This window comes from Scyliorhinus torazame, chromosome 10 (genome assembly GCF_047496885.1).
Source record: "Scyliorhinus torazame isolate Kashiwa2021f chromosome 10, sScyTor2.1, whole genome shotgun sequence".
NCBI lineage: Eukaryota > Metazoa > Chordata > Chondrichthyes > Carcharhiniformes > Scyliorhinidae > Scyliorhinus > Scyliorhinus torazame.
Window position 1 is genome coordinate 200,116,038 of NC_092716.1, and position 25,557 is coordinate 200,141,594.

The 25,557-nt window shown below is 49.5% G+C and overlaps 1 protein-coding gene across 2 annotated transcripts in view; it reads right to left on the reverse strand.

Annotated features, from left to right (window-relative positions):
• Window positions 1-25,557, reverse strand: part of immp1l (inner mitochondrial membrane peptidase subunit 1) — a 227,115-nt gene that overhangs the window by 137,029 nt on the left and 64,529 nt on the right. The window contains exon 3 of one of the 2 annotated variants that reach the window (XM_072466247.1): window positions 23,577-23,627. The exons of the other annotated variant lie outside the window; for it this stretch is intronic. The gene's annotated coding sequence lies outside the window, so the exon portion shown is untranslated. The remainder of the gene's footprint in view (window positions 1-23,576; window positions 23,628-25,557) is intronic. 2 annotated transcript variants of the gene reach the window in all.

Here is a 25,557-nt window from a genome sequence, read left to right on the forward strand (position 1 = left end):
TAGTGTCTGAAGCTGTCCCCACCCTAATTGCTGAGAGGCAGTTATCTGTCAGTCACCTGAAGACTGCTTAGTGGCACAAGGATGTACATTGTATTCTTCTGTTTGAAGCTTAAGTAGTGTGAGTCACCCTGGTTAGCTGAGTTCTGTATAAAAGACAGACAGAAAGCACACTCAGTAAGCTTTGCGCAGGTGAAGGAGACACATCCTGAGTGAGTGAGACACATCCACAGTGGGATTTGGAACTTGGTAATTTGGTGCAGTGAGGTAATTCGGTGCAGAGTGGGAGAAGGTGCTTTTTCCCGACCGTTTTTGTTCTCTTTCTTCTGGCTTGTAACTGTTAATTTGCAGGGAGAGAACCAGAGAGCATCCTGGGAAGTTAAGTGATTTTATTACCTTTTCAAATTGTGTGGGTGGGGGTAAAACTAAGTGACATCACAGTAAAGCTGTGACCTGATTGGCTGGTTGGGAATCTGTTAAATTTGAAAAAAAAAGTAATATTGCAAAAAAATCTAATTGATTAACTAGATAGTGGAGTAACTAAACCTGAGGGCAGATATTGGTATTTAGCATTTAATTTTAAAATCATCTAGCGTCAGGGCCATATAGTTAATTGTAACTGAATCTAACAATAATTCAAGTGTTTATTTCAAATTAATTAGTGCTTAAATGTCACTCAGCGGGGTGCAGTGCTCCAGCTATGAGATGTGGCAGATCTGTGACGCTTCTAGCGTTCCACTCGACTACATCTGCAGCAAGTGTAACCAATGGCAGCCCCTCACAGACCGTGTGGTTCGGTTGGAGCAGCAATTGGATGCACTTATGAAAGGCAGAGGTCATTGTACATATTGGTAGAAACGACATAGGCAGGAAGGGGGATGAGATCCTGCAGCAGGGAGCTAGGCAGAAAGTTAAAAGACAGGACCTCTAGGGTTGTAATCTCAGGATTACTCCCTATGCCACGTGCCAGTGAGGCTAGAAATAGGAAGATAGAGCAGCTAAACACGCGGCTAAACAGTTGGTGTCGGAGGAGGTGTTTCTGTTATCTGAACCACTGGGAGCTCTTCCGGGGCAGGTGTGACCTATACAAGAAGGAAGGGTTGCATCTAAACTGGAGAGGCATAAATATCCTGGCCGCGAGGTTTGCTAGTGTCACACGGGAGGGTTTAAACTAGTATGGCAGGGGGGTGGGTACCGGAGCAATAGGTCAGAAGGTGAAAGCATTGAGGGAGAACTAGGGAATAGGGCCAGTATGCTCAGAGGAAGAGCAGACAGAGAGATGTTGCTGAAAACAGCAGGACTGGTGGCCTGAAGTGCATATGTTTTAATGCAAGAAGTACAACAGGTAAGGCAGATGAACTTGGAGCTTGGATTAGTACTTGGAACTATGATGTTGTTGCTATTACAGAGACCTGGTTGAGGGAAGGACAGGATTGGCAGCTAAACGTTCCAGGATTTAGATGTTTCAGGCGGGATAGAGGGGGATGTAAAAGGGGTGGAGGAGTTGCGCTACTGGTTAGGGAGAATATCACAGCTGTACTGCGGGAGGATACCTCAGAGGGCAGCGAGGCTTTATGGGTAGATATCAGGAACAAGAAGGGTGCAGTCACAATGTTGGGGGTTTACTACTGGCCACCAACAGCCAGCGGGATAGAGGAGCAGATAGGTAGACAGATTTTGCAAAGGAGTAAAAGCAACAGGGTTGTGGTGATGGGAGACTTTAACTTCCCCAACACTGACTGGGACTCACTTAGTGCTAGGGGCTTGGAGGGGGCAAAGTTTGTAAGGAGCATCCAGGAGGGCTTCTTAAAACAATATGTAGATAGTCCAACTAGGGAAGGGGCTATACTGGACCTGGTATTGGGGAATGAGCCCGGCCAGGTGGTAGAAGTTTCAGTAGGGAAGCATTTTGTTAACAGTGACCACAATTCAGTCAGTTTTAAAGTGCTGGTGGACAAGGATAAGTGGTCCTCGGGTGAATGTGCTAAATTGGGGGAAGGCTAATTATAACAATATGAGGCAGGAACTGAAGAACCTAGATTGGGGGCAGATGTTTGAGGGTAAATCAACATCTGACATGTGGGAGGTTTTCAAATGTCAGTTGAAAGGAATTCAGGACCGGCATGTTTCCTGTGTGGAAAAAGGATAAATACGGCAAATTTCAGGAACCTTGGATAATGAGAGATATTGTAGGCCTCGTCAAAAAGAAAAAGGAGGTATTTGTCAGGGGTAGAAGGCTGGGAACAGACAAAGCCTGTGTGGAATATAAGGAAAGTAGGAAGGAACTTAAGCAAGGAGTCAGGAGGGCTAAAAGGGGTCACGAAAAGTCATTAGCAAATAGGGTTAAGGAGATATACGAGGCAAGTTTTTTTTACACAGAGGGTAGTGGGTGCCTGGATCTCGCTGCCGGAGGTGGTGGTGGAAGCAGGGACGATAGTGACGTTTCAGGGGCATCTTGAAAAATACATAAATAGAATGGGAATAGAGGGATACGGATCCTGGAAGTGTAGAAGATCTTAGTTTCGACGGGCAGTATGGTCGGCGCAGGCTTGGAGAGCTGAAGGGCCTGTTCCTGTGCTGTACTTTTCTTTGTTTTTAGTTCTTCATTCTTTGAATCTGTCCCCTTGTAATTTGCAATTCCGCCCTGGGAAAACACTTCCAACTGTTCACCCTATCTATACCCCTAATAATTTTATAAACTTCTATCAGGTCTCCCCTCATCCTCCGTCTCTCTAGGGAGAACAATCCCAGTTTAATCAATCTCTCCTCATATCTAATTTCCCTCATACCAGGCAGCATCCTGGAAACCTTTTCTGTACTCTCTCCAAATTCTCAATGTCCTTCTGGTCGTGTGGTGACCAGAATTGGACACAGTATTCACCGGTTCACAGGTGCATCTGCGGTGTCACGGAGACCCTCTATGCCCGATCAGCACAATGTGTCAAATTCAAAATGGACCGAGCCCACAGGATGCCCATGCAGCAGAGTTCGCCACCATCGGCAAGATGCCCCAGGTACTGGAGTGATCGACAGGATCCATGTTGCCCTAAGAGCAGCGGCCCATGACAGGCCTGTCTTCACAAACCAAAACAGGTTCCACTTGATGAACGTGCAGCTAGAGTGTGACCATGGGCTGCACATCATGCACGTCTGCGCCCGATCCCTGGGCAGGGCGCACATCACCTTCATCCTGGCTCAACGGTTCCTGACATCTTCGCGGCGCAACGTCAGCTGAGGGATTGGCTCTTGGGTGACAGGGGTCATCCGCTGCAGTCGTGGCTGATGCCTATCCAGAGCCCACAGTCTGACATGGAGACACTCTACAACGATATCCTTGCCATGACCAGGGCATGATCGAGCGGTGCTTCGGCCTCCCGAAGATGTGTTTCAGGTGCTTGGACCTCTCTAGAGAGGCCCTTCTGCATCGCGCCGGGAGGGTCTCCCGCATTGTGGTGGCCGCTGCATCCTCCACAACCTCACGCAGCAGAGGGGTGACGTGCTGGAGGAAGGGGGAAGAACGCAGGCCATGTCCAACGAGGAGAGTGCAGAGGAGGGCAGGATGGGCATGACAGGGCATGCCCCTTCCGCCCCCACCTGCAGCCCCCTCTAGTGATTCCTACCGGATGGTGCAGGCCCTAGGATACAGCAGGTCTGGTTCATGGGATGGAGGATGATGACAACCCGCTCTGCGATGAGCTCTGGTGCTCCGCGTCGTTTGACAATGTTTAACTCGTGCATACAGTTAGCACTTTCCACCATCCACCTGGGTGAGCCGGCTCCTGCATGCCAGTTGGCAGTTCCGTCACACAGTCCCACCGAACAAGTGGGGTGGGGATGAGCAAGTGGAAGTGGTGGAGCGAGGTACCAGGGCGATATGCTGGGCCTGAATTGGGGCCCCGGCCGCCCATCGTTGTGCCCCCATCACCCCCCCCCCCCCCCCCCCAACCCCCGCCGCGCGCACGCGTGCTCACACACAGCCCTCTCTGCAGCCAGCCCAGCCCATCCATCACACCCTGCTGACAGAGAACGGAGGCAGGTTGCACAGGTGTTCATTTTACAAAGAACATGTGAACATCTTGATAATGGTGTGTGCCCTAGCCCCTAACGTTACTATATGTGCTGTACTCTGCCACCTTAACTGGTATCTACCTTGCTGGCTTTACGGGCCCTAAGGCTATGTTAGGATGGCTGTCACCCGGGTATCCCAAGTGTTGGAGTACTGCCCATCGGATGCGGCAGGGGCAGGAGGGGGGGGGGGGCAGTGTTAGACGCTGTGGTGTTCCAGCACCTCCCCTGCGGCACCTCATCCTCCCCCAAGGGTGCCCAATGGCCCCCGGGCTACTCCTTGGGATGGGGATGCAACTGAGTGTTCTCCTGGGGCCACCGGATTGGCAGCGCCACCTGGCGCTGCCAATCCGGGAGGCCAGTCTCTTCTCGACAATGTCTCTATGCTCGCGGCCATGGAGCACAGGGACTGTGCCACATCTGTCCAGGCTCACTCAGTGTCATCCCCAGACTGGTGCTCTGGGGTGTCTAGGCTGCCGTTTTGGGGGGGTGGGGGGGGATCTCCTCGCTGTCCATCGACTTACTGTCGCTGGAATCGGCTTGGGGTTGTGGGACACCAGAACAGCCCACCTCCCCGCCAGGTGATCCTGCAAGACACAAGACATGACGCATGATTGGATCGGGGCTGGTATGAATGGCATGAAACCGCAATGCAGCAGGGTCTCACTTGATTGCTCGATGCTGACCTCTGCCTTGGCGACTGCCCTCTCTCCGGACCCATTGACCAGGTTTCAGTGCCCGCTCTTCCAGTAAGAGGCCGCAGGTTCGACAGTCCACCTTTGGTCGGGGTTTGGAGGGAAGACAGACAATTCACAGTATGGGACCCAGGCAGCAGAGCGGGTGGGAAGCTGGTGGCCTTCGTGGCAAGGGCACCCAACCATGGCAACCGGTATGGGTGCTAGAATATGGTGCAGTGTGGAGAGTGAGCACACTGCCGGTGGGTGGTGTTTGGTCATGTTCCGGGAGGGGGGGGGTTACAGGTGCTGGGGACAGCGGCTGGTTCTGCCGACTCAATCTGGCAGCCCGGAGGAGGTCGTGCAGCTTTTTCCAGCACTACTGATCAGTCCTGGCAGTGGGGCCTACGGCGCCGACTGCCACTTGCGCTCAGGCCCAGTGTACGGCGGGGCTGGCAGCCTCCTTTCCACCTCGGGGAATATGGTGGCCCGCCTCTTATCCACGGCGTCTAGCAAAGGCTCCAGCTCACTGCCTGCAAACCAGTTGCCACTCCCCGTGCTGCCACCTTGTTGGCTGGATGCGTGTGTGTGTGGAGAGTGAAGTGCTAATATGCGGGTGCAGCTCCTCAGCCTCTCGAGTGTCAATCCCGACTCCGGCGAATCAGACACCATTTTTCATCATGTTACACGTGACGCCGGCGCTAGCCCATTAATGGATATTGAATTGCTCTAGGTATCAATTTAGTTGTCGTAGAAGTCCACCAATTCAGTCCAGTTGTTAACACTTTCAAAGAATCCGCCGAATACCTTTGAAACTAGGGGTCATAATACTTATTTTATTAGATCCATTGGTAACTATTGGATCACTCATGGAATTACTTATGGTAAGTTACAGAGTATGATGCCTCCTTTTACTGTCTCTAAAGCTCTTCATGTTGTTTTTCAGCTAGTCTCTTCCAATTTTGTCTGTGTCTGGTCATCTCAGCATTCAATGCTTTTCTCTATGTTCTTTTCCTTCTGTCTCATTTCTTTTTAGGTAGGAAGTATAGGAGGCATGGCAGGAAATAGAGATGTTGTTGGGTGTAAATCAAATTTTTACAATGTGATGCCCAAGGCTGCCAGGGTGAAATTGGCTTTTCTTGGGTCACACAAAACTGGTCTATGAAAATATTTTCCATTTACATTTTGCACACTTGTCCAATCATCTTATCCATGGAAAAAAAAATGCTGCAGTCCCCCATCACCTATTTTGACTCCATAATTAACTTTTTGCTCTTGTATGCCCTTATTTCACAAACCCAAAATATTATTGACCATTTCTATGGCTCATCTACCTGCACTTAAATATTTAGGAATTATAGATTGAAACCTCTGTATCTTTCAGTTTCTCCACACCATTAATCATCATTCCATTCCATTTCATACATTCCTTCTATCCTGTTTCGTCACTCTAGAATGAAGTCCATCAAGATCTGGGGACTTGTCAGTCTTGAGTTTTAATAATTTTCTCAGTACCTGTTCCCTTGTGATAGTAATTGTTTTTCGTCCCTCCCTCCCCAATTTCACCTCTTGATTTACAATTATTTCTGAGATATTATTTGTGTCTTCTACATGCAAAATATCTGTTCAATTCATCTACCATTTCCATATTTTCCATTATTGTGCCCCCAGACTCTCTCTCGAGGACTAATGCTCACTTAGTTACTCTTTTCCTTTTTAAATACCTGCAGAAACTCTTACTATCTGTTTTCATATTTCTAATTAGCTTTCTCTCGCACTATAATTTCACCCTCATTATATATTTAAGTCCATCTTTACTGTTTTTAATATTCGGTCCAGTCTTCTGACCTGCTACTACTCTTTGCAGAATTATATGCTTTTTCTTTCAAATTGATACTATCTTTAACTCCCTTATTCAGCCATTTATGGCGTGTCCTTACGCTAGAATCGGTCGTCCTCACTGGAGTGTATCTTCGATCAGTATTTTAAAATAACTCTCTAAATATTTGCCACCACATCTCTACTAACCTATCCCTTAATCTAATTTCCCAGTTCACTTTTAGTTAGTTCTTTCTTCATATCCTTATCATTGCCCTCAAGTTGAAAACACTAGTCTGAGACTAACTCTTCGCTGCCTCAAAATGGATGCGAAAATCAATTACGTTGCGATCACAGCTCCCGAGAGGTACTTTTACTATGAGGCCATTAATTAATCCTGTCTCATTGCACATTACCAGATTTAGAATAGCCTGATCACTAATTTTTACCCCCCTGATTATTCTGTCCCCGCTATCACTACATTCCTTTTAACTCCTCTACTTGAATGGCTTCCTGTACACGATGCCATGGTTAGAACAAAGACATACAGCGCAGAAGGAAACCATTCGGCCTATCGAGTCTGCACCAGCCCACTTAAGCCCTCACTTCCACCCTATCCATGTAACCCAATAACCCCTCCTAACCTTTTTGGTCAACAAGGGCAATTTATCATGGCCAATCCACCTAACCTGCACGTCTTTGGACTGTGGAAGGAAACCGCAGCACCCGGAGGAAACCCACGCAGACGCAGGGAGAACGTGCAGACTCCGGACAGACAGTGACTCAGCGGGGAATCGAACCTGGGACCCTGGCGCTGTGAAGCCACAGTGCTATCCACTTGTGCTACCGCTAGCTCGCTGATCCACCCTGATTCCCCCCCACTCTTATCCATACAAGCTGAAAGAACCTCAAACCTGTTGGAAAATTGCAAAACGGAATCTCCTTTACTTCTGCCTTCTGGTCCCCCAGACCTGCATCAGTCACACTCTCCTACCCCTGACCAAATCAGATGATCCTATCCTAAGGAGTGTGACCACCTCCTGGAACAAGGTACTCAACTAACTTTCCTCCTCCCGGGTGCATTGCAGTGTCTGCAGCTCTGCCTCCAGCTCAAAGACTCTGAGCTAAAGTTCCTCAAGAGGCAGACAGGTCACCGGTGCCCGTGAGTTCCCACATTTCTTAGCTGCAACATTTCACCTGCCTTGCCATCTTTATAGCATTTTAATTCTAAATAATGTCTCCACTCCTGAGCTGTAGACCCGACAGACAACAGGTGTGCGCGCTCATAACAGTGGGACCAGCGAATGTGAAGTTTGAAGGTAAGGTGAGCCAGTATTAAGTTGAATACTATTCTAATAATTCTGTTTATCTAGAAATCTCCACGCTTCAGAAGTGATATGTTTTGAGTGTCTCAATTCAGATGAAATGGAAATTAGAGCAGAAGTAATAAAATATTCTGGGTTGGTGTGATTTGAATTAAAGGCCATGTAGTTTCGTGCTGCTGGGACAACAGAAGAGAATGAAAGATGACTTGTGTGTATGTAAGGAAGTATTTGGGGTAGTATGTGCAAGATCTAGAGTCACAGGAACAGCAGTCAGAAGCTGATATGTATGAAGGTTTAAGATTTCAGGAGATGCATGAAGCTGGATTAGACTAGGGGAGCGATTTAATGGTTAAGTGAGTGCAACAAAGCCGTTAAATCACAGGAAAGGCCAAAGTGGAGAACCGTGCCAACGCCCACCGGTTTGTGATCTATCCGGCTCGTTCCCGTTGGCATAATCAGGATCCCGACATGGCGAGAAACGAATAATCACCACTTAAGCCCAATCTCCATATAATTAATGGGAACGAGCCCCTATCTAACAGCCTCCCATGATCTAACAGCCTCACCTGCAAGTGGTCACGTGGGCACTGATTAATACACCTTTTTAAAAACGTGAAGGTGGCGGAAAGGTTGCTGCGGGGGTCTGAGGAGGTGAGTAGCCATTTTCGCTCACAGGAAAAGAGCCGGGGCACTGGGTTTGCTACACCGGTCCTTGTAAGGGAGTGAGGGAGCCACCGGGGAGCTACCCATGGCCTGGGTTGGGTGTCTCAACACCTGCGGGTCCACCCTGCCAACCCCTAGACCATGTGGTCCTCTTCCAGGGGCATCCCCAGCCCGCTTGCCCACGGACCAGCCATAACTCTCACTGACCACAGAGGCCTCTGGCCATGTGGCAGAAGGCTAATACGGAATTGGCAATCGTAGTTAAGTGAGCACTTCTCATATCCCAAGTGGATCCCTGTGTGCAGGCTTGCCATGCAGCATGTTATTGCCAAGCATCCCAATCAGTCTGTGATGCCTGAACACTCTGCCTGAACTCTGCAACACTTAGGACACAGTGGTCAACATCCGAACACCCAGGGGCTGGTCCCCAGCAGCAGGTGGGGCATCTATGATCTCCATGTCCGGAGAGATGGGACATGGGATTGGTGCTTGGCCTGCATTGCGGAAGAAAGTGCCAGAGGCATCATATTGGTCGAGGTCAATGATTTAAAAAATTTACACGTGTCTCTAACTGCCACAATCCCCCGAGGGTGCCGCCCACATTCCCAGACCATCCCCCATTCCTTCCACCCCCCACAATGCGTCCAATCCTCCTCACACCCTCCCACCCCCGCCCCATGCCCTCTCAGTGATCTTCGATCTGCTTAGCCTTCTGTGCTCCACAGCTGCGTCCAGGTGTGTCCCCAGGATGCACATCAGAGGTGGAGGCAGCCTGCTGCCTACTGCGTCCCGTGGCCTTTGATGCCCTTGCCAGGCGTTCTCTTGGGTCCGAGCACACCTTCTGGCAGCATATGCCCCACCGTACCACGCTGTTCTGGGTGCTGACTCCGAGACGCACCGTTGTCAGTGGAGTGGGTCTCGGGGGAGCGGGTGGCCACCGTTGCCATTCTGTAGGGTGGCTCCGGGGTGGTACCGGGTGGTGCCCCTCCTCCCGGTTGGTGCCCATAGGGCCCTGGAATCATTTTGGGAAGGAGGGGCAGCTGGTTCGAGCCCCGGCTGCCCCAGCGTCATCTAGCTCAGCCAACACTGGCACCTCCCCAATACCTGCAGCACAGTGTCGACGCCCTCGACGATGCTCCGCTGTGACTGGGACATGATCTGGAGCGCCCCACAAATGTCCATCTGAGCCTAGGCCATGTCCAGCAGCGCCTCGGCTATGCCCACATGGGACTGGGAACCTTTCCTAGTGACCGGACATGCTCTGGAGGGTCTTGGCAATGCCTACCTTAGATTGGCACATGCCCCGCAGCACCTCATCAAGGTCTGCCTGGTACTGGGTCACGTGCTGTGAGGCGCTCAACCATGGCCGACATCTCCACTCATGCTGCCGACGTGGTGCACCAAGCTCTCCACTGTAGTCGCCACCCGAGCAGTGTTGCCCTCGGCGCCATTTCTTGCGCCCATAGCCTCTGGTACACCTCCAATCGGCTATGGGTCGCTGACACCAACCTCTAAATCTCACAGCCGCACCCTAGCATCTGCATCAGCTCTGGGTAAACCTGGTCCAGCGGCTCAGCATCTGACTGGGACCCAGCTGGGTCCTGGGATCCAGAAATCTCTGCTGTCTCACCTGGGCATTCTTGCCTCCAACTAATGTGCATCAGCAACTGTGTGGTGCTCACTAGAATGTGCCCCAGAAGCCTGTCCGCTAACACTGGCTGGGAGGCAGAGGGTTGGGGGGGGGAATGCAGCGAGAGAATGGACATATGGTCAGTGCAATCTCATGGACTCATTCCTTGTAGGGGGTGAGGACTCTTGATGAATGCGGAGCATGGTCTGAAATGGCTATAGCCAAGTACTCAGCTTTCCTCACTCTGGGAAGAAGGGACCTTCTGCTGCACGATCAATGACCACTAAAGCGAGGTTGTAGTCCAACTGAAGGCTTTAATAAGCTCGATGTTTCCCCCAGCAGCTCAGGTACAGAATGAAGGCTGCTGGGGCAGCATGGGCTCTTATACCCCATCTTGCAGGGCGGAGCTACCATACAGCTTGACCAATAGGAAACATACAATATCTACCAATGGTGTTCCAGCATTACCAGGTACCAAAATACCTCTACACAGACTACCACATTCACCCCCTGTTAAAAAAAGAGTCCGGCGGGGGTGGTGGCCTGATATTACAACATGGTAACATGGTAGAAATTATCGTTATGGAGGTACCGTAATACCTCCGTACAGTGTTTTGTAACTATTTACAATTCTATTTACTATTTACAATTTATGATTCATAATTAACTATACACTTTAAAATTAAGCAATCAGTCGATCGGGGGCCCTGGTCGTCCTCTGTAATCGTCGAAGCTTCGGTGGTGACACCAGTGGAGGCTCGGGCATCTGTGACTCCGGGGGCGTGGCCTCGATCTCTGTGGCAGCTTCGACGCCCCCAGATGGCGCTGGTGGGGAAAACAGTTGACCTGGGAAGGGAGCGTCTGCGGGGTGCGTTGGTGGAAGGACCTATCCTCCTGTAAGGTGCACTGGTGGGAGGGAGGGTGGGTCTGGTGGCTGGTGTGTGCGTGAGGCTCCGGTGGGCGCCAGGTCTCGTAGGGAGACGGTATCTTGTCGGCCGTCAGGGTACGCCACGTAGGCGTACTGGGGGTTAGCGTGGAGAAGATAGACCCTCTCGACCAACGGGTCAGACTTGTGCCCCCACACGTGTTTTCAGAGCAGGATGGGTCCGGGAGCTGCCAGCCAGGTCGGGAGCGAGGTCCCAGAGGAGGACTTCCTGGGGAAGACAAGGAGAGGTTTGTGAGGTATTTGGTTGGTTGTGGTACAAAGCAGTGACTGGATGGAGTGGAGGGCATCCGGGAGGACTTCCTGCCAGCGGGAGACTGGGAGGTTCCTGGACCGCAGGGCCAGTAGGATGGTCTTCCAGACCGTTCCGTTCTCCCTCTCTACCTGTCCATTACCCCGGGGGTTGTAACTGGTCATCCTGCTCGAGGCGATGCCCTTGCTGAGTAGGAATTGACGCAGTTCGTCGCTCATAAAGGAGGACCCCCTATCACTGTGTATGTAAGCGGGGAACCCGAACAGTGCAAAGATGCTATGGAGGGCCTTGATGACGGTGGTTGCGTCATGTCGGGGCAGGGGATGGCAAATGGGAACCAGGAGTACTCATCAATCACGTTCAGGAAGTACGTGTTGCGGTCGGTGGATGGGAGGGGGCCTTTGAAGTCCATGCTGAGGCGTTCAAAGGGACAGGAAGCCTTTATCAGGTGCGCTTTCTCTGGCCGGTAGAAGTGCGATTTGCACTCTGCGCAGATTTGGCAGTCCCTGGTGGCTGTCCTGACCTCCTCAATGGAATAGGGCAGGTTGCGGGTCTTGATAAAGTGGAAAAAGCGAGTGACCCCGGGTGGCAGAGGTCCTCGTGGAGGGCTCGGAGGCGGTCCACTTGTGTGTTGGCACATGTGCCGCGGGACAGGGCATCAGGAGGCTCGTTTACCTTCCCGGGACGATGCAAGATCTCTTAGTTGTAGGTGGAGAGTTCGATCCTCCACCGCAAGATCTTATCGTTTTTATCTTGCCCCACTGTGCATTATCGAACATGAAAGCAACCGACCGTTGGTCAGTGAGGAGAGTAAATCTCCTGCCGGCCAGGTAATGCCTCCAATGTCACACAGCTTCTCCTATGGCCTGGGCCTCCTTTTCGACTGAGTGGCGGCGGATTTCAGAAGCATGGAGGGTACGTGAGAAGAAGGCCACTGGTCTGCCCGCTTGGTTGAAGGTGGCCGCCAGAGCTACGTCAGACGCGTTGCTCTCGACCTGGAAGGGGAGGGACTCGTCTATGGCGTGCATCGTGGCCTTTGCAATGTCTGCTTTGATGCAGCTGAAGGCCTGGCGGGCCTCTATCGACAAGGGAAAAGCTGTGGATTGGATCAGGGGACGGGCCTTGTCCGAATAGTTGGGGACCCACTGGGCATAGTAAGAGAAAAACCCTGGGCAGCGCTTCAGGGCCTTGGAGCAGTGAGAGAGGGCGAACCCCATAAGGGGGCGCATGCGTTCAGGGTCGGGGCCTATAACTCCATTTTGCACTACGTAGCCGAGGATGGCTAGGCGGTCGGTGCTAAACATGCATTTATCCTTGTTATATGTAAGGTTAAGGATCTTTGCGGTCTGGAGGAATTTTCGGAGGTTGGAGTCGTGGTCCTGCTGGTCATGGCGGCAGATGGTGACATTATCGAGATACGGGAATGTTGCCCGTAAACCGTACCGGTCAACCATTCGGTCCATCTCGCGCTGGAAGACCGAGACCCCGTTGGTGACACCGAAGGGAACCCTTAAGAAGTGACAGAGCCGCCCATCTGCCTCGAAGGCAGTGTATATGCGGTCACTAGTGCGGATGGGGAGCTGGTGGTAGGCGGACTTAAGATCCACCGTGGAGAAGACCTTGTAATGCGCAATCCTGTTTACCAGGTCGGATATGCGGAGGAGAGGGTACGCGTCCAGCTGCGCAAACCTGTTGATGGTCTGACTGTAGTCGATGACCATCCTATGCTTCTCCCCGCTCTTTACCACCACTACTTGAGCTCTCCAGGGGCTGTTGCTAGCTTGAATGACTCCTTCCCTCAGTAGCCTTTGGACCTCTGACCTAATAAAGATCCGATCCTGGGCACTGTACCGTCTGCTCCTGGTGGTGACGGGTTTGCAATCCGGGGTGAGGTTCGCAAACAGGGAAGGCGGATCGACCTTGAGGGTCGCGAGGTCGCAGACAGTGAGGGGGGGGGGGGGGGTATAGGGCCGCCGAATTTGTAAGTTGGACTTTGGAGATTACACTGGAAGTCTAAACCTAGGACTGTGGCCGCGCAGAGGTGGGGAAGGACGTAGAGCCGGTAATTTTTAAACTCCCTTCCCTGGACTGTGAGGTTTTCTACACAAAACCCCTTTATCTCTACTGAGTGGGAACCGGAGGCCAGGGAGATTTTTTGATTAACGGGGTGGACGAGGAGAGAACAGCGCCTTACCGTGTCGGGGTGTATGAAGCTCTCCGTGCTCATAGAGTCAATTAAACAGGACGTCTCGTGTCCGTTGATTAGTACTGTTGTTGTAGCAGTTGAGAGTGTTCGGGGCCGGGACTGATCCAGGGTCACCAAGGCTAACCTCAGCAGTTGAGTGTTCTCTTCGGGCGGCGTGCGGTCAGCCGAGCTGGGGTCGTGGGAGTCTATCCAAGATGGCGGCACCCATTGGTCGCACATGGCTGGGGGTGCACAAAATGGCGGCGCCCATCCATCGAACGTGGCGTCCGCGGGACAAGATGGCGGCGCCCGGGGGCCTCACGTGGCCCTGGAGTAGGAAGATGGCGGCGCCCGCTGGCCGCACGGGGACCGTGGAGAGGTTTGTGGTGGCGGTTCACATTCGCCGCCGGAGACCGCGGCGACCACATGGGCCTGGCATAGCACCACGAAGTGGCCCTTTTTACCGCATCCCTTACAGGTGGATGCGCTGGCCGGGCAGCGCTGCCGGGGGTGCTTGGCCTGCCCGCAAAAATAGCAGCGGGGCACCCCGGGGTTGCAAGGCCGCCTTGCAGCACAAGCTTGTGGGGGGATGGGGATGTCTCCGTGTCGGCTGCGGAGGGGTTCCACGCTGCCCAGGGGGGTGCCGCGCGGTCGGGATCATAAGCGCGAGCGTTTCTGGAGGCCACATCCATGGAGCCTGCCAGGGCCGATGCCTCCTTGAAGCCTAGGGTGTCTTTTCCCAGCAATCGCTGGCGGATTTGGGAGGACAGCATGCCCGCCACAAAAGCCTCCCGGATCAAGAGTTATGTGTGGTCGCTCGCCGAAACCTGCGGGCAGCTGCAGTTTATCCCCAACACTAGGAGCGCACGGTAGAATTCTTCCAGCGATTCCCTAGGGATTTGTCGCCTCGTTGCTAGCAGATGTCGGGTGTAGACCTGGTTTACCGGGCTAATATAATGTCCTTTTAGCAGCTCTATTGCTGCATCGAAGTCTTCCGCGTCCTCAATGAGGGTGTAAATTTCCGGGCTCACCCTAGAGTGCAGGACTTGCATTTTCGGTTCTTCCGTGGGTGTGTTTTCGGCCGTTCCGAGATATCCTTTAAAACACGCCAGCCAGTGCTTGAAGATTGCCGCTGAGTTCGCCGCGTGGGGTCTGAGTTGCAGACACTCCGGCTTGATTCGGAGCTCCATCCTTTTAAATCTAGCTTATTAAATTGATGCACGATCAATGACCACTAAAGCGAGGTTGTGGTCCAACTGAAGGCTTTAATAAGCTATATGTTTCCCCAGCAGCTCAGGTACAGAATGAAGGCTGCTGGGGCGGCACGGGCTCTTATACCCCGCCTTGTAGGGCGGAGCTACCATACAGCTTGACAATTGGAAACATACAATATCTACCAATGCTTTTCCAGCATTACCAGGTACCGTAATATCTCTACACAGACTACCACACCTTCCCACCAGGAAAAAGTCAATTCTTGAATATACCTTGTACACTGCGGAAAAGAACGAGAATTATTTACCCTGGGGGTGCATGCATCCCCACGGATTCACCCCTCCTATCTCCTCCATAAACACGAGCAGCGCCTTCGCCACTCCCGTAGTAGCCAATGACTTTGGTTTAGAATGGTCAAGCTTCGGGTCTAATGCACAATTTAAACCTCCCACAATCAGCTGGTGCGTGTTCAAATCCGGTATTGAGGCCAGTAGCTTTCTTACAAATGCTATATTATCCCATTCTGGGCATATACATTTACCAGTATCACTAGCTTACCTGCCAGTGTCCCAGTGACTATCACATATTTAGCCCCCTGATCAGCCACCACCTTGGCCGCCAGAAAACGTACTCTTTTGTTAATTACAATTACTGTCCACCGGGCCCTACTGTCAAAGCCCAAATGAAAGACTTGGTTCACCCACCCCTTCCGGAGCCTGGTCTGGTCCCTCAACCGCAAATTGGTCTCTTGTTCAGCCCTTAAATTCTCAGGAGAAAGAAACCTTTCGATCTTTTCGTTGGACATCCCAATTCCCTAACGTTCCAAGTGACGAGCCTAATCGGGGCCTATCACTTCCCCCCCCCCCCCCTCAACCACTGGGCCGTTAAGTCCCCTGACGTTCCAGGTGACTATTTTTTTGGCCACCTCTCCTGTGGGATCAACCATACTTACTTTGTGGACGCGCTCCACATTCCTGAGTTTCCCTTTGTTCGGGGGCCATCCAAAATGGCCGAGGTCAACTTGCTCACCGTGTGGCTGGGCCCGGCGCTCCGGTGTTTCCCTTTGTCCAATGGCCACCCAACATGGCCGGCAATGAGTGTATGCCATATGGGCGAGCCCCTGCACTCCAGCATTTCCCTTTATTTGGGGACCCTTCAAAGTGGCTACTTGCAGCGCCATCTTGTTCCCTGTTGCCATGTGTGGCTTGTTATAGCCAGCCTAGAGCCCCCCCCCCCCCCATCCCTTTGTTCCCCCTATGGGGGTGGCACGGTGGTTAGCACTGTTGCCTCACAGCTCCAGGGACCCGGGTTCAATTCCGGCCTTGGGTGACTGTCTGTTGAGTTTGCACTTTCTCCCATGTCTGTGTGGGTTTCCACCTAGTGTTCCGGTTTCCTCCCACAGTCCAAAGATGTGCAGGTTAGGTGGATTGGCCATGCTAAATTGCCCATTAGTATCCAAAAGGTTAGGTGGGGTTACTATATTACGGGGATGTGGTAGAGGCTTGGGTTTAAGTAGGGTGCTCTTTCCAAGGACTGATGCAGACTCAATGGCCCGAATGGCTTCCTTCTACACTGTAGGGATTCTATGATTATGCACCTCCCCCCTCACTTTCCCCCCTTCTCTGCTTATCTCCCGCCCCCCCCCCCCTTCCCGTGACGTTCACTCCTCGCACCCCCCCCCCTCCCAGTCATCAGGCGCTCTCTCCCCTGCGGATGATGTACCACGCCCCCCCCCCCCCAACCTCCCTCGTAACTCCTGACGCTACTTTCCCATGTCGCAGCTCCCCCTCCCAGGGTCGGTCTGAGCTTTTCCTTCGCCCGCTGTGTTACTTCTCTCTTCCTCTTTCTTGGCTCTCTGTTTTGGAACGAGGCGGTACAATCCCACGCAAAATGTCTTTCAGTTTCTCAGTGTGGCGTCTTCACTTCTGCGTCTGCTTTCCCAGCCCATTCTTTTGGACAAATTTGTCCGGTTCTGCAGGGGGCATAAAATAGTGCTGCTTACCCTGAAAGGTCACCCATATCTTGGCTTCCAAAACTTCACCCCACTTTTGAACAGGACCTCCTTCGCTCTGTTGAATTTGGTCAGGCGCCTGGCCAGGTCTGCCCCAATGTTCTGATATATTCGTATCTGGTGTCCCTCTCAGTTGCAGATTCCCGTCTAACTGGCCCATCTCAGGATTCTCTCCCGCTTTTGGCCGGAGCGTCCTGTGTACCCAGTCTATCTCTGGCGGGCTGGGGAAGCTGTCCCTTCCCATCTGGGCAACGTAATCCATGGGGTTCCTACCTTCTGTTCGCTCCGGTAGTCCCACTATTGGGCAGCCCGGTAGCACAAGTGGATATCACTATGGCTTCACAGCGCCAGGGTCCCAGGTTCGATTCCCCGCTGGGTCACTGTCTGTGCAGAGTCTGCACCTTCTCCCAGTGTCTGCGTGGGTTTCCTCCGGGTGCTCCGGTTTCCTCCCACAGCCCAAAGACGTGCAGGTTAGGTGGATTGTCCATGATAAATTTACCTTAGTGACCAAAAAGGTTAGGAGGGGTTATTGAGTTACGGGGATAGGGTGGAAGTGAGGGCTTAAGTGGGTCGGTGCAGACTCGATGGGCCGAATGGCCTCCTTCTGCATTGTATGTTGTGTGTTCTATTCTGAGGTTCTGGTGCCTCGACAGGTTCTCTTGGTTCTCCATCTTCCCCTGGGATGCCACCAAGCTTGCTATTTCTACCTCTAGGATGACGATCCAGTTGCTCTGGTACGTGGAGGCGTTTTCTAGCTCCTGGATTGTGCTCCCCTGGGCCTCTGGTCGTATCTCCGCTTTGTCGCGGGTGCTTCTGTGACCGCCATCTTGACCACTGCCTAGATTCCAAGCTTTATATCCTCCTTGAGGTCCTTTAGCTTCACAGCGCCAGGGACCCGGGTTCGATTTTCGTCTTGGGTCACTGTCTGTGCAGAGTATGCACGTTCTCCCCGTGTCTGCGTAGGTTTCCTTCAGTTTCCTCCCACAAGTCCCGAAAGACGTGCTGTTAGGTGAATTAGACATTCTGAATTCTCCCTCAGTGTATCCGAACAGGCGCCAATGTGTGGCGACTAGGGGATTTTCACAGTAACTTCATTGCAGTGTTAACGTATGCCTACTTGTGACAGTAATAAAGATTATTATAACGTTCTGGTGAGGAACTTCCTCCAGCCTCCGGTGAGGGGTTGTTGGCCCCTCTCCTTCAGGAGCTGCCAGGGCTTCCTTGCCTCGTGGGTCTGCCGTCTCATTCGCCGGGTTCTCCAGGCTCCTGCTGCCTCTCATTTCCTTGCGGCCTCTGGTGTTGTTGGCATTTTTGCAAATATCTTATATCTTTGTTTATAGGTTGAAGAGGGTGATGAGAGGATGCTTTTTTCCTCATGTTCCGACAGGCTATTTTGGATAAAATTGCCTAAATTTGATTTCCTAGGAGGAGAGCCACCTTCCGTGCTTCTGCTCAGCACATCCCCATCACTGGAAGTCTCAGAAAAGCAATATTGAAAGCGGGTTCAACAGTTAAGCTCACAAATAGTCTTTTCTGCGACAATAAATGTGAATTCAGGATGCTATCTTTCTCGAGTTAACACTTCAGGTTGATCACCACCTTTCATCAGACTATCTGTTTCTCTCTCCAGAGATGCTTCCCGACTTGCTAATTATTTCCAGCATTTTGTCTTTTTATTTCAGATTACCAGCATTCACACCTTTTACTGTTGTGTTGGTATGTTGTCACATCAGAAAATTCTGTTGGGGGATACGCAGGGGGGGGGGGGGATGGGTTTGATTGATAAAGGTCATGGTCCATTTCAGTACAATGGCATGGGCGAGTGACGGAGGCACACTTGATAAAGGTCATGGTCCATTTCAGTACAATGGCATGGGCGAGTGACGGAGGCACACTTGCAATGAAACACACAGTGCTGCACTGCGGGGCCCAACCATACTGAGAGGTGGCTGTGTGTGCCCCCAAAGTGCAAGACTCTGCTGCGAGGCCTTCAGTGAGGCGAGGAGGCGGCACTGGCGAATGGCCATTGAGGGGAGCAGCAGGACGACTCCAAATCTCCAGGCCAGGGCTGAGGAGGGTGGGAGGGCAACCAACCCAAAAGAACATAGGTCACCAGGCCGTGGAGAGCCAGCAACAGCAGCCAACCAGGAGGAATCCGGGAGCAATGGTCAGCTGGAGCAGGGTGACTCTACCAGAGCCAGAGGCCAACCAGGCAGCAGGGCCGAGAGTGAGAGGGCTGGGCTGGGCAGCAACCAGACTGGGCAGTGAGGGTGAGATTTGGGGTTTCTGTGCCTCAACAGGGCCAGGATGAATATTGTCACGGGGATTTTTGTTCCTGCTGTTGACGACTCATGTGAGTATGGAACACAGAAGAAACAAAGGCCAGAAAATAAACAACATATAGAAGTTAGGCAGTGCTTTATGGCATATATTCACAGTTAGGAGTCTAATGGTAAGGTAAATGAGCGGAGGGCTCAAACTGACACTTAAAAGTAAATCACAGCGTTAACTGAAACATGGCTTAAAGAAGGGAATGAATAGCAGCTCATAATACTGGTTACAGCATTTTCAGACAAATTAGAAAGAGTAATTAAAAATAACGGGGTCACAATATTGGTTAGAGGAACAATTATAGCTGTGAGGGGGATGATATGCTAGAAGGATCACCACATGAGTTGAACTGAAGAACAAAAAAAGGAGTCAATCATACTGCCAGGATTGTACTACAGACCTCCAAACAGTCAGAGAGGTAGATAGAAAAGCAAATGTGTACGGAAATTCTTTGAGGACAAAATCAATATTGCAGTAATAGGGTATTTCAAATGCTCTAATGTTAACTGAGATAAAATCACTGTAAAAGGTATAGAGGGTATGGAATTCTTAAAATGCACTTAGGAAAACCTTTTTAGTCAGCAATTGGAAACTCCCACAAGAGAAGGGGTAGTTCTGGACTTAGTTTTAGTAAATGAAACTAAACGGGTGGGATTTGACAAGCAACACGCCACAGGAGGTGGCCCACCATTGGCTGACGGCGGGATCTTCTGGTCGTCAATAGGGCTTCCTGTTGAATGCACCCTTCTATGCTGAGAAATCTGTGGCAGTGGCAGCTCGTCGGCGGGACTGAAAGGTTCTGCCAGTGTGAAAGGCCAGAAAATCTCACCCCATTGGTGGAAGAGGCATCAGTCGTACAGCATTTGGATCATGATTTAGTTAGGTTCAATGTAGTTATGGATAAGGACAAGTCCTCTATTGCGGAAAGGCCACTTTTACTGAGCGGAGATGTGATTTAGCAAAAGTGGGATGGAAGCAGCACCTTGAAGGTAAATCAATATTAGAGCAATGGGAGGTAATCAAGGAGGTGATGAGTGAGGGTTAAGAACAAATATATTCCGAACAAAAAGGGTAGGTCTCTCAAATCTAGAGCCCCCTAAATGTCAAGGATAGAAAAGGTCAAAAAAGTAGAAGTTTGTCAGCTACCGAGTGTTCAATACTGCAGAAAGCCTGGAGGAGCATGGAAAGTGCTTGCGTGAAATTTAAAATAAAAGCAAAATTGGCTGTGCAATTGATAGAGAGGACAAAAGCTGTCAATTGCAGGAAGATGTCATTGGACCAGTCAGGAAAGTGGTAAATGGAATTAATTCCTGAAGTGTGAAGCAATTCATTTGTGCTATGAAAACAGAGCGAGAGAGTACCAATTAAATGTTAGGATGTTGAGAAATATAGAGGAACTGAGCAACCTTGGAGTCATGTCCACTGCTTCCTAAAGGTAACAGGACAGGTAGATAAAGTGGTTAAGAAGTCATGCAGAAACATTCTATGCCTAGGATGATGAAGGAAAGGGCAGAGAAAGTGGGCGGGATTCTCCGTCCCGCCAGTCGGCCAATGGGGTTTCCCATTGTGGGCAGCCCCATGCCATCGGGAAATCCCCAGGCATGGGTGCGCGACAGAGAATCATGCCAGCTGAGAATCCAGCCCACTTTGATGGAATTATATAAAACACGAGTTAGAGCATAGCTGGAAAACTACATAAAATTCTGGTCACTGCAATACAGGAAGGATACGATCAAACAGAAAAGGATACAGAGGAGGTTACAAGGGTGTTGCTAGGAATTGAGAATTTTAGCTGCACAGAAAGGTTAGATAGACTCGGGTTATTTTCTTTGAAACAGAAGATACTGAGGGAAGATTTGGGGTCATTTTGTTTGCAACAGAAGAGACTGAGGGAAGATTTAATTGAGGCGTATAAAATTATGAAGGGCCGAAATAAAGTGCACAGGAAGGGCTTATTTCTTTTTGCAGAGCCAATAACCAGGGACATACATTTAAAGTAATTGGTTAAGGACTAGAGGAGAGCACAGGAGAATTGGTTAAGGACTAGAGGGAAGCACAGGAGAATTATTTTCATCCAGAGGGTGGTGAAGGTATGGAATTCACTGCCTGAAAGGGACATGAGGGAAAAACCCTCATATAGCATTTAAAGAGTACTTAGATATTCACCCGAAGAACTTAAGATATGCTCCATAACCAATGGAACGTGGGATTAGGCTCGATAACTATTAGTCATCAGAGACACAATGCGCTGAATGCCCCCTTCTGAGCCATAAATTGCTATGATTCGCAGAATAAGGGATCGCGACTTCCGGTTGCGGCTATGCAGAGCTAAGTCACACGTTTGGCAGCTCCCGCTTGGAACGGACTTTTGGGCTCTTTTCAGGGCTGCCAACGGCAGTGTGGGAAGAAGACTGCAACATTCCCCCGACAGTGTATGGCTTGGACCAGGAGCGGGGCGACTAAAAAAGTGGTGGTGAAGCCAAAGAAAGTGCAAGGGAAGAAGAGCAAGATGGCGGCAGGTGGGGACCAGGCAGCGTGGATGCAGTGGGCGCAGGAGCAGCAGGAGGTTATCCAGCGCTGCTTCAGGGAGCTCAAAGTGGACCTGCTGGAGCCGATGAAGGCTTCTATTGATAAGCTGCTGGAGACCCAGACGGCCCAGGGGGTGGCGATCCACGAGGTCCAACAAAAGATCTCAGATAACGAGGACGAGATCTTGGGCCTAGCGGTAAAGGTGGAGGCGCACGAGGTGCTCCACAAGAAATGGCAGGAACGGTTCGAGGAGATGGAGAATCGGTCGAGGCAGAAGAATCTGCGGATCCTGGGCCTCCCGGAGGGGCCGGTCGTGGGGGCCTATGTGGTCAACATGTTAAACTCGCTGACGGGAGCGGGGTCCTTCCAGGGGCCCCTGGAGCTGGAAGGGGCCCATAAAGTGCTGGCGAGGAGGCCCAAGGCAACCGTTCTTGGAATTCCTGGCAGAACGGTAGACAATGGTCAGCAGCAACCCGGGGGGGGGTTCCTATTTTATTTTTGTTTGTCTATACTGGGGGATCTGAGGGGGTGTATATATTTGCTATGTTTGCGATGTGTTTCGGCAGGTGTTAATATATTATTTATGTGCAGGGGGGAAGGGGGGCACTGGGTTGTTTTGTCTTGTATTTAATTCTATTGGGTTCCTTTTACATTTTGTTGCTGATATTTTGTGAAAACTTTAATAAAAAATTTTTTTTTAAAAAAAGAATAAGGGATCGGCCATTTATGACCGAGGTGAGGAGAAATTTCTTCAAGGGTTTGAACCTTTCAAATTATCTATTGTATAGCGAGATTTTGGGGGAGGCTGGCAGGGTACTGCAGGAAGAGGCAGCTGAGATAGGAGAGACATGGTATTGCCGAATGCGGAAATAGGTTCAGGGGCTGAATGGCCTACTTTCACATGGAGATACGGTGAAACTGATTATCCAGCCGCATAATATAAATTTTGCAAAATGCTACATTCAGTTGATAATTTTTCGACTCAAACAAAGCCTTACTCAGAAGGATCTAGACTAAAAAGGAATACTTGACAAAGTACAGTTCTTGGGGAAGAGGAGAGTACATTTTTCATGCATGATATCTTCCATGTTCCAAGTTTACAAAATAAATGAAGAAATAGATTATGCACAAAAATATTTTTATTTATTGCCTGTAATACACTATACAGCATTTTTTTAATAATTCAAGCAAACCCATTTGGGACATATTAGTAAAAATGCTTATAACTTAAAGTATAGATCTTATGCTCCTGGTCTAAATTCATTATTTACTGAAACCATATCAGTTTACATTTACTATTAAGTGCAAAATAGAAGAAATCACTTTGACTCCCCAACTGAGAGTAAAGAGGTGGGAAAGGATTACTTCCCAGGGCCTAGCAGTGATATTGCCAGGTGGTTCCCAACATTGAAGGTGTTTATCAATAATCGCATTACATTGCCACTAAATCTTACAGGCAGCAGAAATATCACCAAAGCTGCTTTCATCTCATTCCTTCAAAATGACTTGCAAGTCGCTTCACCTTAAAGAAGCAAAATCCACATGCAGCTGCTGCTTTAGCAACCAGTGGATGCAGCGAGAATGGCAAATGTGATCCAATTTCACTGTGCCGGTGGCCTCTATTCCCTGTCCAATAAACATCTGTTAGAAAATCCTGCAGCTACAAATCAACTTTAATCCTACCAGGGACCTCATGTTGGTCTCATCTTCCAAACATTGCAGCAGGTTCTCGCTGATTTTTGTCAGTGTCTGGGGATGCTTTCAAATCCCAGCTCTACTGGGAAGAATAAGTTAAGGATCACAAAGCATGACCCCAAAAACCCCGATATGACTATATTGTGACCCAGGGGCATTCATTCTAGGTGAAGATTAGAACTTTGCATAATAAGATTACACGGCAAGTGAACGATATCAAGGGACTATCCATATGTACTTGCCTTGTTTTGTATGGCCAGGCTTTACTCCGTATTAAAAAAGCATTTTTCTTTCTGGTAGAAATGACAAGGATTCACATAAATTAGTTGATCATTTCAAGCTTTAATTTATCTCCCATTACATCTGTGTTACTGACAGCTCTTTTGCAAACTAGGGCATTGTTCTCCTTTATTCTTTCACTGTATCATTCTAATTGCAATTTAGATGCACACAGATTTGCTAGAAATTTACACCTGGACTGACCTTACAAAGGATTACAAGTGACTGTGCACACAATAGTACAGAGAAATCAATGAGCTCTCCGATTAACCAGAACATCTGCGTTATTGCTAAATTACAAATATCCATTTTTTAAAAAGTGTCCTCACACTTAATTTCAAGCAGGGGAAATTTTTTAATGAAATGCTTCTCAAAAGAATCCAATAAAATTATTATTTTTATTCTAGGACATTTTAAGCAATCTGATAAAGAGCAGAAAACATGAAAGGCAAATGTTGATCAAAATTGAACACAAAATATTTGAAAGTTCATCTAACAAGATCAATTATTTTTCTTTTAAAAAGTTAATGGCCTCTTTGCAGTGCAGGTTTGATTTAGATATAGCTATATTTATCAAAGTTTTCCTCATAAAATTAATTCAAATTAAACATTAGCACTGTGGCTTCACGACACCAGGTTCAATTCCCGACTTGGGTCACTATCTGTGCGGAGTCTGCACATTCTCCCAGTGTCTGCGTGGGTTTCCTCCGGGTGCTTTGGTTTCCTCCCACAGTCCAAAGATGTGCGGGTTAGGTTGGTTGGTCATGTAAATTGCCCTGTAGTGTCCAAAGGTTAGGTGGGGTTGCTGGGTTACGGGAGTAAGGTGGAGGTGTGGGCTTAGGTAAGGTGCTCTTTTAGGGACCAGTGTAGGCTTGATGGGCCAAATGGCCTCCTTATGCACTGTAAGTTCTGTGATAACTATGATTCTCAATTTTTTTCCCTCAATGGAATTAGCTTATTTTTAAAATAAAATTCTCTTTAAATTGAGTCTAACATAGCTTTGAAGAAAGAAAACATTGAAATCTCAACTTTATTAATGATGGTGGTTAACGGTAATTTCAAGGTTGTGATACACGAGTGGCTTCAACTCAAATAATTGGCACAAATCGCCTAACCCAAGACTGTAGAAAAGAACATGGGAGCATGTTCTTTAATAAGAAGCAATTTAAGGACAAGCTTTTAATAAAATGTATTTTACATCAAATTTATTGGGATGAAACAGGTGGCACGGCAGTTGCACTGCTGCCTGACAGCGCCAGGAAGCCAGGTTCGATTCCACCCTTGGATGACTGTGAGGAGTTTGTATATTCTCCTCGTGTCGGTGAGCGTTTTCTCCGGTTGCACCCGCTTCCTCCAACAGTCTAAAGATGTGCATGTTAGGTGGGTTGGCCATGATAAATTGCCCCTTGGTGTCCAAAGGTTATGGAAGCGGGGTGGGAAAGTGGGCCACAGTAAGCTGCTCTTTCAGAACATCGGTGCAGACTCAATAGGCCAAATGGCCTCCTTCTGCACTGTAGGGATTTTATGATTCTATTCTATGAAAGGCAAGTCCGATTACTTTTGTACTCAAAGGCATAGGTTCCTCTTCTGTGGGGTGTTTTCAGATATCAATGACTGCAGTGACACTGACAATACTGCAAGAATATGTGCAATATTAATATGGGATGATTTTTATCCTCCTTATCACAAAAAGAAGTCTGAAAATAAGAAAAATTGATAAATTGTTGACTGAAATTGTGACTACAAGAAACAGGAAACGTAGCAATCATACATAAATAAACATATACATACATGAAATACTGAATATGATTGATTCATTTCAGTTAAATTACTTCAGTTAAATTACATTGTTTTACTATTTTCTGTTAAAATTCAATCTATTTGAAATGAAATGTTTTCTTACGATTGATTAAATTTCGTTCTTCACTTTTAACACTGGTACTA